Raw genomic sequence first — 10472 nt, forward strand, 5'->3', positions numbered from 1 at the left:
TTTCCTCTTGAGCGATACAGGTAAGCTGTTAGTCATAATCGGCGAGTGCTTGCCAAAGCGCTCCATTTCAATCTTATTCTCCTTGTTATTTCCTTTTCCTGGTCTTGATCTGCGGTTACTACTTGTCCTAAGTAGACATATTCCCCTACCAATTCTAATGCTTCGCTACCTAACGTAAACTGCTGTTGCTTCCCTAAGCTGTTGAACATCACTTTAGTCTTCTGTATTTTAATTTTCAAGCCATTCTTTCTACTTTTCCTGTCTAGGTCATCAATAATTCTTTGCTGTTCATCCTCTGAGTTACTTAAGGCAATGTCTTCAGCAAATTGCAGATTACTGAGGAATTCTCTATCTATCCTTGTCCCTAATGCTCTGATTCCAAGTCTGTATAATTCTTCTAAGCATGCTGTGAATAGTTCCGGGGAGATTGTGTCTCCTTGTCGAACACTTTCTTTATAGGAATTTTGTTACTTTGTTTGTGAAGAGCTATGGTTGCTGTGCAGCCCCTAAAAATGTCTATTAAGTCTTATAAAATACAGTGGTGTACAGGGACGTCACATTCTCATGTGAGTATTCAGCATTTTGTGAAATTTGTCTAGGATAATCATGGTAGCAATATCTGAGGGTAGTTTATTCCAGTCACTTATGGCTCTAGGTGCGATAGACTTTGTAGGGATGATCACGGCGAGGAAACATGAGGCAAGGTGGATGAAAGAAGTCGTCATGCAAAACGCCGTTGTGATAGAGCTTGTGAAACAGAGTTACGCGAGTGTGTTTTCGTCGTAGTGATAGTGGATCTAACTCGGTACGATTTTTAAAGATGCAACACTGGTGTACTGGTATAAAAATGAAGCGAATGGCACGGCTTTGCAGGGATTCTATGTTATGTATGATGTAATCCTTGCTCGAGTCTCGGATTGCACATGCATATTCAACTTTAGGTCTGATTAGTGTGGTGTACGCGAGCTTTATTTAAGAGTGAGAGTGCTTACCTTAGCCTGTGTTTCATGATTCCGAGTGAGCAATTAGCAGTTGTAAGGGTAATGTTGATGTGATGATGCTATGTTAGATCAGCTTGAACATTTACTCCTAGGTATTTGTATGAGGTATTGTTATCACACAATATTGTTATCAATAAAGATTTGAGGTTGAAATGCGGCAAGAAGAATGCATAAATTACAAGTAGTTAGTTTTGGTATATTTTAGGGTCATTTGCCAGTCAAAACACCACATAATAATCGCGTTTAGGTATGATTGCAACACCTGTTGGTCAGCTTCAGTAGTAATTTTACAGTAAATAACACAGTAATCGGCAAACTGCCCGACTTGGGATGAGATGCAGTTAGGCAAATCATTGATATATACTATAAAAAGCAATGTACCAAGCACACATATTTGTGGGACTTCGGGCGTTACTAAAATAAAAGAGTAATTACAGTGCTTTATAGTTGTGAATTGGGTTCGAAAGGACAAACAATTCTTTTACATAAAATAAGATGTAGTTTCGCTAGTAGCCTGAGGTGAGGAACGCGATAAAAAGCTTTAGAAAAATCCAGGAATATGGAATTCACCTGGTTGCCGACTTCAATACAGATAGCAAGTCATTAGTCAATCCTGTTAACTGCCCATCGCAAGATATCCCTTCAGAAAGACGCGCTTGCATTTCAGGATTATATTAGGTTCTTCCAGGTATAATATGAATTGCGATTGTATGATGTGCTCCAGTAGTTTGCAGACGGTACTAGTTAATTAAATGGGTCGATAGTTCAGAGGAGATGTGTGATCGTCAGGTTTAAAAATTGTTAACCTTGGCTGTGCGCCAATTATTAGAAATCCGACCGGATGACAATGGCTATGAAAAAAGTGCGCGTAAGATTCCAGCAATGCTTTCTGATGTACTTTATTATAACTTGTTGTTGAAGCCAACGTCGTCAGATGCAGACATTTTGGGATTTTTAAGTAGTAACATTATACCGGGCTTGCTGATGTGATCTGTTGCATAATCATTTCTGAAAGCCTACCTATGTTTGGGCATGAAGAGACGTCCTCGCTGGTGAATACAGACGAACAAGATTTTGTTAGTATCTGTGCGCACTCTGAATTGGAAACAGTGTCTCTTGTGTGGTCTTTAAGCGCAACTTTAGGATTACTGTTGGGGTTTATTACTTGACAAAATTTTCGAGGGTTGTTAGTCGGCACTGATGTAGGTCATGGTTAAAATGGTTCGACGAGACGATTTAAGTTTTGCCTGGTATTCTTTATCGCACTGCTTGCATTTAGGCCACTATGATGTGTGATTCCTCTGGACGGCTTGCCTGTATAATTGCTTTTTTGTTGTTTAAGCGAAAAGTTGATTGTTAAACCATCGTGCAGAACTGCTACTTCTAATTATTACGGTAGGTATATACTTATCAACAAGGGCGGAGAGCACACTTTTGAACGCAGTCCAGTTTTGCTCAACTATACGGGACGAGAAGCTAGTGAGAAACACGTCAGCAAAGTTATAGTTTAGTACTGTTTCCGTCAAAGTCAGTTTTGATATAGAATTTAATTTTCTTATTAGTCACCTTTGTACCTCTCTCTGAAAAAACAATGTTTCCAATAATGACGTTAGGATCGGAGAATCCATCAAGATAGCTGATGTTGGTGCAAATGTCAGGAATATTAATAAGTATTAGATCGAGTATGCTGGAGCATGTGGCAGTGCGTCGCGTGGGTTGCATGATGAGTGGGGATAATGAAAAATCCAAACTTGACTGAAGAAATGCGTTAGATTCTCTTTCACGTGCCGGAGGAAACAGTGTTGCCCAACGAATATGGAGAACAATTAGGTGAACATTTCACTCAAGTTTCAAGTTACGTACATATACGTACAAGTTTTGTACACATACCTTTTTAAAGTACAAAAGAACAACTAAAAACCCAGCCTACCGACAGCTGGTAGTGCCAAAGAACATTTTAATTGTTCGATTAAGCTTGAAGCAAACAAACAGAGTACTTTTAACCGTGAAACGCACCGCATACCTGCCTCATGACATCCAGTACACAATTTTGGCACATTTGTCTGAATGTTCTGTGAAAGCACCATTGAAACTCATTATTAAATATAGATATCAGGTAAAAGGTTAAGAAGGTTAAGAAATTCGCAGGGGTCAAGTGGATGCAGCTAGCACACAACCGGGTTAAGTGGAGAAATATGAGAGGCCTTCGCCCTACAGTGGGTATAGTAAGGCTGGTGATGATGACGATGATCAGGTAAAATTCCAGAAGCCAGGAAAAAAGGCTGTTATTGTGCCGTATTAAAGACTGGCAAGTCGCCAAACTCATTAAAGGGGCCCGAAACAGCCTTAGCGATACAGTTTCCCTATGTCTAGTATGTAAAAGAATGTCGATGTAAGATAACCTTCCCGCAAAAATTTTTTAAATTCGGCATTTGGAAGCAGAGTTATTTGCAATCAAATTTTGAATATCTGCGCCTTTGTGGCTTCCCTCCTCTTTTCAACTTTTTAGCGCGCTCAAAGTCTGGCCCTCCTCCAAGGCCTCGCCCACTGACACGTCACAACTGACGCATCTGCGCTTTTACTTTTTTTGCTTAGCGTCGCACGCCCCAACTTCCGTTTTGTCGTGCTTGCTTGCCGACGCGCCGCCGGGGGCCTCTTGTCGCCTGCTTCATCGTCATCGTCCTTCGGCCCAACTCGCAAGTTTTGTTGCCACGCTATACATCCCTGGCGTTGACCTCACCTTTGATTTTGTGATACGTCGTGTGCGCGACGGGTGCAGAACAGTTCTGGGCTAGACTGGTCACTCTCTTGAGTTCGCGAAGGCAGTTACCGAAGCGCTGAATTGTTGTTGACGGGACATGAGCGGGACGCTGTTACAGTGTGCAGTCCCTGGCTGCGAAGGTATTGCTAGTGACGGCAGGAAAAACATTCTGCATCAAGTGCTTCAAAACGCCAACCTCCGGAAACAGTGGCTACAGATCATCGGATAGCCAGCATCGGTGAAGACAGCGTTTATCTACGTTTGCTTTACCCGGATATGTGGTTCGCGATTTGGGGATCCCAACAAAACTGAGTCTGCGTGAAGGAGCGATACCAACGCTGTTTCTTCCAACCCTGTCGGTAAGTGTAAAATGGCAAGATTGTGATAATATTAGCTTTAGACGCGTTATCACAGTACAGAGTGGATTTTTTTTTAACTCAGGCGATCTTGCTCGGCGCTGTGGCATGCATATAGCAAGATTTGTCATGATCACTGTGAACTACACTGCTCAAAATTAACCAGTGGCGAGATTACGATGGGATTTTATTATTTTTTAATGTTATGCTAGTCGACCCCACGCACCAATGCACCCATATAAGCCGTATACTATCATCGTCGGGGTTCAGCAGCGGATTCTTCAACGACGTGTACTTGTGGAGGTCGAGTCCCATCTCGGTACTCATTCGCCGAAGTCGCTTTTCGAGCTCGGGGTTCATAATATCCGTACCGCAGCAAGGGCATGAGATGTTAGCGAAAGACTAGAAATTCACAATCGAGATCGCAGAGAGCGGTCTTCCGGGCGTTGCGGAGGGAAACTCTCTCGTGCACCTTGCCCATACCTTGAAACCTCCGTGTTTAGGCTCCTCTTGCTTTTGACTATATGATGCACCTTCGTGGAAGATAACGATCAATTGTAAAGAAAAAAAAAAGGAAGGGGATGAGGAGAAGGGGACTTCGTAGTTGTGCGCTGTGGTGTAGTTTGTCAGCCGCGGTTTGGCGTCAGCTGACTGCAACGGCGAACGCGCGCGCCGACAGGAAGTAAACAAACACTGTTCGGTGCCCAATTATTATCGCAGCATGACTCCCGCCCTGTAGCCTTTTTTTTCTTTTTTTTTAAGCTGTTTGTACAGAGCGCACCCTGAAATGTCGCGCGGATGGAGCGGCGTCCAAGGTCACCAACCGAGGCGGCCAGGAAATAGAAACACGTGAAAACCGAGATGGGCGTTGATAAGAAGAAAAAGAAGAAAGTCGGAAATGAAGAGATGGAAACAGAAAAAAAAAACGTGCCAAGAGGCTTTACCCTTCAGCAGGAAGGGGGGGGGGGTCGCGAATGAAACGTTAGTTATCGCGTGAACTGACTTAGTCGCTCAAAGTTGTGCCTTTTTATTCCTAAGCGATCAGCTGCCGATCGGAAGTGTAAGAGTTGGTTTTGACAGGAGCATAGACAGGAGTTATACACAACTAGATTTTTCCCGCGGAAAGGGGGGGGGGAGATAAACCGCAACAAGGGAAGAGGACGTCTCCAAATGGCTCGTCGACAGCAATAAGAGCAGGAGCCTTCTCCGGTTCCTAACGGAAAATAATTTGCACGATTTCTTATAATATGCTTTATGGCAAGCTTGCGTAATAAAAAGGAAAAAACACCGCGCGCATGCAGTAGTGCAACGATCGAGTGACACAGTTCGGCACAATGTTTCAAGTGGCTCACAAATGCACATTTATTTTTGTCCCAGCTTTTCCAGGAACAGCGGGTGCAGATCATCAGTCAGCTGGATGGAATGGAAGTGAACCCCGTAGGAGATGGGCGTTGCGACTCCCCGGGCTACAGCGCCAAGTACTGCACGTACAAAGTTGTTATCATTCAGACTGACCATATTCTACTACGGGAACAGGTAAGAATAAGAGAGGTAAGGCAATGCTGTGATATGAAAATTGGCAAGCTGTAATTCATATTAACTGTGTGAAGTCAGCTGCAGTGCCCAATAGTGCTAGCATGGGGCCTGGCCTCAACTTAACGAGTCTCAGTGCAGTCTTTAACAAAAGGCGACAATTTCTGCATATTATTAGGAGAAATTATTTTCAGCCTCACCAAGAGTGCCCTTGGCAAGTGCTGCTTGCATGTCTATACATACAAAGAATCAAATTAATCATTATATAATACAAACAATTGAATTACAAATTGTTTTATCGTTGCAAACCATTGGGAAGAGGTACATTTGCTGACATATATTATTATGTAATGAGTTTTTAATTTCATCCATCTACAGACCGCCACCCAGCTATCTGGACATATTGCAAGAGCAGCAAATCGCCCATACAGCACTACTTTGATGCTTGGCGCATAACTAAAGATGCATGCAGTTGCTTGCTTTAATAATTAGGGCGAATACATGGCAATAACATTATTCTATACTGCATTTAAGAAGTTGGAAGCTGTGAGCAGGTCAAAAGGCTGTGAAGCAATAGAACCATGGATCCAGACAATCACAAGTCTATGTTGCTGCCCTGGGCCAGGGTAATGGTGACCTGATCATCAGCATGTGATGCAGCGTGTTGTACCACATATGCGATAAGCGTGATGACCATGATAGACCATACAGCAAATGCCTGCATTAGCTGCTTGCAAACAGGCAATGGATGAGCAGAGGTAATCTGTTTTGTATAGGTTGTTTTTGTAAAGTTTTCACTTTGATGTTGTTTGGAAGGTGCACGGCTCACACTTGTGGCATTTGTCAACCACTGATAAATTTAAGAGATAGGTAATGCAAATAGAACTTCAGGGAAAAGCTTTGTGCACATCCGCACATAACAGCAAGTTCACATATGACATAGCCGAGAAAGAAACCCCTAATGAAGTGAAGAAAAAAAATATTGTAAATGTGAGTGCTGAGACTGCAAAATATTTTAATACTGAGGCAGCTTGGTTATACATGCCAGTATGAAACACAAATACAATGGGATTTTCCACACTGTCCTGTACTGACAATTTTAAAGAAGACAAAGTGTAACATGTTTGCTCGACGACATCTCTTAGATTTCTTTTCACCGTAATATAGTAGTACAAGACCTGGGGTCTTTTTAGGAATACGATGGTAAAACAGTTTTCAGCTGCAATGCACCAGCTGTAAGCAGATTCAGCATCTACGATTGACTAGGACACACACCAATACTGCAACTCATCAGCCAAATATTTATATATATATTTTATGTATATATTTTTAACAGATTTATGTGCTTTCAAGAAGCTTAATTCCATTCTGAAGAACTCCTGGTTTTTGATTGACACTCGACAACTGTCTCCCAAACCCAAACATCTTCCCTTGAATCTTTTCACAACTTTGTCATCAAGTTTGCTCCCAAATCAATTGCATACTCGCATGGTGGTATGCAAGTAACGTTTGTTGAATGAAAGAGAAGACTAAGACATTATTTTTCACTCCAGTGTGACTATGCAGTCCAACTTTTCTGCATGGCATGTGCAAACAATAAGTCCTTGCATGAAGCTTTTAGTGTATGTACATAATATTCTCATTATAAAAGGAACAGAGACCATATGAAATAGAACACAGTGCGAAAAAGAAAAACAGAAGTTTATGTCATTTGCTCCATTTCCTTTTGCTTCTTTTGATTCTTCAACTTGCTAAGCAGCCCATTGGAACTTGCAACTTAGCAGATCGATTTTAGTTCATGCTATGGAATAGCCCTAGAGGGCGGAAAAATTGCTTTGTGACCAATTTCAAGCACCTCAAAACAGTCTTTCTCATGGTCCTGGGGGGAGGTTTAGAGAAAAAGACTTCAAAGGTTTTTTTTAATGTGAGAAGGGGGAAGCTGCTATGTTACTGGACGCATTTGGCGAGTTCTTTTATGGAAGGTGGGCTTGACTTCAGTCTCCTTAGTGCAGTGCTTGATCTAGAGCTCTCATGTCATCAGGCCAGGTAAAATGAGACCCTACAATTGCGATTCACAGGAGTCGACCCTGACATCTGCCAAAAAAAAGTGCCCACCATGTAACTCAATCCCAACTTCTGCATAAAGTAGGCACTCAATGCACCTTATGAGCCAGCTGCCACATTCCTTCCATCCTGATAGTAAATACACTGCTGTAAAATTAGCTGAACTTATCTTGTGTCTGTCTTTTCGAAACTTGAAACACTTCCATGTCAAAGGTAGTTATCATACATTTGGAGGAGACTGCAGTGCACACTTCTGACATTCAAGGATGCTTCATACAATACGGTAAAAATATATTTGGTAGAATGGTAGCACTAGCCATTCTGTAATCCCCTTCCATGGAAAAAGTGAGACAGGCGGCTATAGACGTACTGCACAGGCCACCAATGGTCCTAATTGAAAGTCATTGCTGTTATATTAGAATAGGCAGATGGGATGAGATAAAGAACAGTGCACCAGGAATACATACAGACAGAAATGACATGAGCTGAGACACTGCGATGACACAAAGCTGAGGGCAAGCATGGCGGGCTGGCTGGAAAAACACTTGTTTCTCTTTTGTGCTCCTCATCTTAGTGCAGTCCCAAGACAAAGGTAGTTTTTAAAGAACTGGAAGTTATCGGCGCAAGTTTCCGACCCCTCTAGAACCATCTCGAATGTCCCGAAGCTAATCTATTGAAACTGAAAGAATGCTCAAGGCTCACTTGATCACTTGGACTAATGATGATCGCTAAAATACAACAGCAGGGAGAACACGGGTGATACATTCATTTTGCTGCTTGAAGATCATTGCATCGCATTCCTAATTTGATATAAAGGCGCTGGATATAGAAGCTAAAACAAAAGCAATCTCTGCTGCAGTGATGTGAATATAATGCATAATGGTTTCTTATAGTAGCCTCTACATGGCATAATTTTGCTAGTAGGCAACAAGAAACACATTTTTTTCCAAAGTGTGAGAAATTCATTCATATTTACTTCCTTTTCAGGTCACATCTGGCTGTTATTCACTTCAATGAAAATTCTTCTAAGCTCCAGGCACAGAAAAAGAAAGGAGAGGATGGCTGGAAAGTGAAAATGGCAAAATCAAGAAAAGGACATTTCAGTGCCGCTTCAGTGAAAATGGAGCATACTTTTTGTAAGTTAAAACTTTGTTTTACTTATATTATTACACAAAAAAAATAAGTGAACTGTTGTAATCACGATGACTATTTCGCGCAGCGTACGTTCAGAGGCTCCTCCAGGATGAGGAGAAACGGACTCAGGGCTCTTCACACAGAGACACAGCTTCAAGCATAGCTTCAGAGCGCCACCTTATGACTGATGGTGTGTAAAGCTAGATAGCGAATAATTATGCCGATCAGAGTTGTTCAGCTTCTTGAGGTCAAGCTGGAAGTAAATGGAAGTAATTAAAGTAAGCCGACTTCACAAGTGACCATGTCACATCTCTCTTTTCACAGACTCGCTGTTCCGCATCGGTCCACAGTTTACAAGACAACAGTGTAATTGCGCTTAATATTATTATGTGCGCGATATAATACTGTTTTCTTAGCGATAATTTATACTGCTGAGCGACTAAGAAAGCACAATGCTTCGCTGCGGAGAGTTTTTTTTTTAATAGCGTCAATTGTTTACCCTCAGGACGTAATGGAATATGCTCTAGGACTTATCTAGAGAAATGCTGTAGGCCTTCTCTCGAAATAAAGTTGTTTTCTTTGTTTCTTCGGTGCCTCCTCATCACTGCACGTCATGTGAAACCTTGCAAGGGGCAGATACAGCAGGCTAATGCTAATACGTGTTTACCGGGGCGTCTTGTATCTCTTCGGCCTAACCGCTCAGTAGTTTGTGGTGAAACTGCCCCAGGTAGCACAAAGTGGGCTATGAAGGGTGGGCCCCGGTGGGCCCGATGTAGGTAATGCAGGACAGCCCTGGTAGGCTGAATATGGGTGCTGTAAGAGGGGCCGACGTAGGCCCGAAGCGGGCTGTCGACAAAGCCCCAATGGGCCCCACAAGGGCCGATGCAGGCAGCCCTTGTGGGCTGCCCACATTTTTCCGGCATTGTTAAAAGGGCACATCCCGCCAACGCCCTGCGATGGTCCTACTTTGGACCGATTCGGGCAGCCGCTTTGGAGGAACATTTTTTTTTATTTCAGTTAGCCCCTCAGAAAATGACATAGGACCAATGCCCACATTATTCTCATAGGGGTCCGACGCAGGAAATTGATGGAAAGCCCTAGTCCAAGTTTTCCCAATCAATATTTATGCACACAATTAAGTAATTATGTATACATGTCTGCACTTTCTAAACAGTTGAAATATTAAATTTTACAGTAATTCAGAACATTCATCTAGCCGAAATGACTTCATGTATATCTTGTTCAGGCTACGGAGATGTGTGTTCTGAACAGCAATATTGTGCTGGGAGTTGCAGGCTGTCCAAAGCAACCACATAAGAGGCAACAGTTAGCAATCAGTTTGTTTTAGTATTTGTAGCGCAATTTGCATGAGCGCGAGAACTAAAGCCATGTAAATTTATAATCGACTAAACATGGCAACAACTGTTATACAAATCATCTATAATAGTAATTTAGGGCAACACCTAATGCAAATAAAGGTTGGAAACAATGATTACGCAATGACACGCACGCATTCTAGCCCCATTACAGCCAATGTGGGACCTACAGCGGTTTTGAGTGGGCAGCCCCAATTGGGCTAGGTGTTGGTTTTGAACCTAAAGCCCACTTGCTGTTGCACATGCC

The 10472-nt window shown here is 42.4% G+C and overlaps 1 long non-coding RNA gene across 1 annotated transcript; it reads left to right on the top strand.

The window, feature by feature from the left end:
- Positions 1-3877: 3877 nt before the first annotated feature.
- On the top strand, positions 3878-8825 carry LOC146177244 (uncharacterized). The gene is made up of 3 exons (XR_014701284.1): positions 3878-4121; positions 5496-5654; positions 8703-8825. It is a non-coding gene; the product is annotated as an uncharacterized LOC146177244 (long non-coding RNA).
- Positions 8826-10472: the final 1647 nt, after the last annotated feature.

Source organism: Amblyomma maculatum, chromosome 10 (assembly GCF_055883805.1).
Source record: "Amblyomma maculatum isolate TAMU_Amacu chromosome 10, ASM5588380v1, whole genome shotgun sequence".
NCBI lineage: Eukaryota > Metazoa > Arthropoda > Arachnida > Ixodida > Ixodidae > Amblyomma > Amblyomma maculatum.